General features: G+C 38.4%; 1 pseudogene across 1 annotated transcript; it reads right to left on the bottom strand.

The window, feature by feature from the left end:
• Nucleotides 1–2,067: 2,067 nt before the first annotated feature.
• Nucleotides 2,068–2,701, bottom strand: LOC308337336 (large ribosomal subunit protein uL16-like; annotated as a pseudogene). The gene has a single exon. The product of its transcript is annotated as a large ribosomal subunit protein uL16-like (transcript).
• Nucleotides 2,702–3,457: the final 756 nt, after the last annotated feature.

Raw genomic sequence — 3,457 nt, 5'->3', positions numbered from 1 at the left:
TTCCTCTGGAAGAGTACTCTTATGTCATTCCATCCATCAAATTCTGTCCCTCATTTCAACCCCATCCCAAGGTCTATTTCTACTAGGAAAACTTTCCACCTATGCAATTTCTACCTCTATAAAATCATGCTAGGTTTGTTTGGACAAGATGCTCCCAAGGTCTGTTCCAGCTCTGAAGCAAGTTTTGTGGGGGCCAATATTACTCTCTCCCCTTTCTAAATTACACCGTTTGGCATAAATTCATTCTGAATTATATTCTAACTTTGTGCCATATATCCTATGCACTCTGTCTGGCAAGTTGCCCATCATCAGTAAGTTCCAAATAAATCTTGTTGAAAGAAATGATGAATGGCATTTTTTTCCTAGTCATTCAGTGTATGCCTTTTTTTTCCCTTCTTAACCAGAAAATAAGTTTCCTGAGGGCAGAGCTAATGTATTTTCCTTATTTGGTATTACATACAGGACCTACGCTATGTTAGAGATATTGTTGAATGTTTGCAAGGACTCTGATTCCAGAGAATTACAAGCAACCTGATTTTCCAGAATCATGGTACCAGGCTCAGGTGATAATACATAGTCCCAAAGTAAATATATGTTGAATGAACAATGAAATGGCTCTGGAACAGAGAGTTTAGCAAGACATTCGTGCTTACACAGAGAAACAAAGATGCAGATAGTGCAGACACACTCAAATTTTATTGTTTATTTGATACATCTGCTGCTTTGAGGCTTATACTTAATGTGAGTCTGTTGAATGATTTACAGGTATACTCATGCACCGAGATGAAGGGCTTTGTTATAAATCTCCCTCCTTGTGTTGTAGGATACTGTGCATTTTTCAATGCTGTAAACATAAATAGAAAAGTGTTCTGTCTGTGACAAGGACAAATGTCAGTTGGCAAAGCTCTTAAAGATGCAGACTTTTGAATTTGAGTTCTCATTATTATAATGTCCTGATTTGAGAAGTAAGCATAAAAAATGCTTTATACTTATAAATTTTATTCCATAAACCTTTGTAATAAGGAAAAAAAATAAAAGTTATTATATAAAAGTAAAAGATGTAGAAAATAGTGTTAAGCATAAATAAGAAAATAAAAACCATTCCTCTCTCTAACATAGATAACTGCTGATAACATTTTAGAGCATATTCTGTCAGTTTTTTTCCACACATATTTAATTCAAAAATGTAATTATACTAAACATATTATTTTCTACATGTTTTTTCATTTAGTGACATGGAAACTATTCAGTATATATTCATAAAAATTCTCCAGATCATCATTTCCCACTGCTGTTCAGCACTTCAATGTATGGATCTACTGTAAGTTATTTATCCAAACCCCTAATTTGAGTCATTTTTGTCATTTTCAGCATTTCTACCATCATGAAATTAGAGGAATGAGTGTCCTTGCAGCTAAAGCTTTATGTACATCCCTAATTATTTCCTTAAAATGATTCCATAAAAGTGGAATTCTTGGGTCAAGAAGTATGCAAAAATCAAAGGTTTTTCACACCCAAACTACCTCCATCCCAATTTAATTTCCCAGCAATGCATGCAGTACTTTTTAAATGTGATTTCATTTGTACTTATAACCTTTATGCAGGAAAAGTTTAAGGCTTTCACATTTATCCGTTGAGGAAATCAGGGTGCAGAAAAATCAAAGGCATATACCATTAACACCACAACTATAAGCCCACTTTCTCCATTCCTTGTACTCTTGGAGCAGTGTTCATTGCATCTCTACCAGTGATATTTGGAAAAATTGAGTCTGGGCGATTCCTTGATCAAAATTAAGATGTATTAGGCAAACACATATTGAAAACAAAGTTAAACAGGCTACAAAGCTTATGACAGTAATAGGATGCGTCAAGCCTTTAGGCTGGTCTTTGCAATTTAAGTTTTTTGCCATCAGGAGGTGATAGAAAGCCACTTTCTACCTGCACCCCGCAAGAAGGAAGTATGTTTTTCCTGAGAATCTAGTCTCTTTCTCTCTCTCTCTCTCTCTGTTAGGCAGGAAGTAGGATTTATTGGCGGCCATGAGTAAGGAGGGGGCAGTGCCAAGGTTCTCATGAGTGCACAGCCTGGCATTTGTCCAGGAGGGGCCGTGATTTGGGATGTATTTGATCCCACAGCCATCTGGGAAGAGCCATTTTTCAGCCACCATATCTTCACATTCATCTGCATCAAACTTAGTTAAGCCCCACTTCTTGGAAATGTGGATCTTCTGGCAGCCAGGGAACTTGAACTTGGCCCTGTGTAGGGCCTCAGTCACATGCTCCTTGTTCTACAGCTTGGGACAGACGGGCACAATGACTTGACCAATGTTGACCCTGGCTGCTGTGCCTTGGGGCTTTCCAAAGACACCCCACATACCTGTCTAGAACCAGCATAGGACATCTTGTTGAGAAGGATGAAGTGGAAGGGGTGGATCCACACTCAGATGTGAAAACCATCTCTGCCCCAACTTTTCATCCTGTACTTGTCAATACAAATACGGACAGCTTCCAGGGCTGCAGAGGAGAGCTGCTCCTAGTCATCTGACATCATCTGGCCACATACTAGGCACTTATCCACCTTTTCCTTCTTCTACCCCAGGTCAAAGTTACAGATCTTGGCATCAGGGACACCTCTGTAGGAGTGAGGCTTTGGATATGGCTTGTTCTTAACAATACTGGTAACTTTGGGCAGTGTGTGACCCATGATGACATCAGGATCTTCAGTGGCATGCCAAGGGCAAAGAGAAGATAGTCTCTTTTCTACCTTACCACTTATGTAATCACAAGCTACAAAACTTTGCTTTGTATCTAACCCAAAATTTATGAAATTAGGACTTCCAATTGGATTGAATCAGATCAAGATTGAAAATAAGTTTTATATTTTCTTCATGAAATCTCAGCTCTTCTTAAAACTTTTTTTTTTTCATGTCTAAGGGATTATGTCACTATATGCTTTGGGCTAGACTTAAAGAAGTGGATTTCTTTTTTAAAACAAGATTCTAACTCTAATATAACTTTTGGCTCTTGATCTAATTAAGTTTATGATCTTTAATTTTGCAGGATGCCACTGTGAAAGGAAAAAAAAAAAAAACAGAACAAAAACAAAGACACAGCTAGATGCAATTCATCATTACCAAACAACACCTTAATTATTTCCAACCTAGGAGGTGCTCTCTTAACCTGATGCCTGCTTTTCCATTTTAGGCTTCCTATCCCAAGGTAGATTGATTGTAAAAGATGGCATAACTATCCATGCCCCCTTGAGCCCATGCCCTTTGCAACCTGACTTGGAAACTTCTCTCATCAAAAGGTGGAGTTTGTATCCCATCCCATGAAACTGGACTAGCCCTGTGATTTGGTTTGCCAATAGAATACAGTGGTGTTGCAGTTCCAAGCCTAGGCTTCCTAAGGTCCTGCATACTTCTGCTTGCTCTCTTGGATCCTGGAGATCCAGGTGAAC

Source organism: Martes martes (genome assembly GCF_963455335.1).
Source record: "Martes martes genome assembly, chromosome: X".
NCBI classification, from domain to species: Eukaryota; Metazoa; Chordata; class Mammalia; order Carnivora; family Mustelidae; genus Martes; species Martes martes.
The sequence above is the reverse complement of the archived record's forward strand: the minus strand, read 5'-3'. Positions and strand labels throughout refer to the sequence as shown.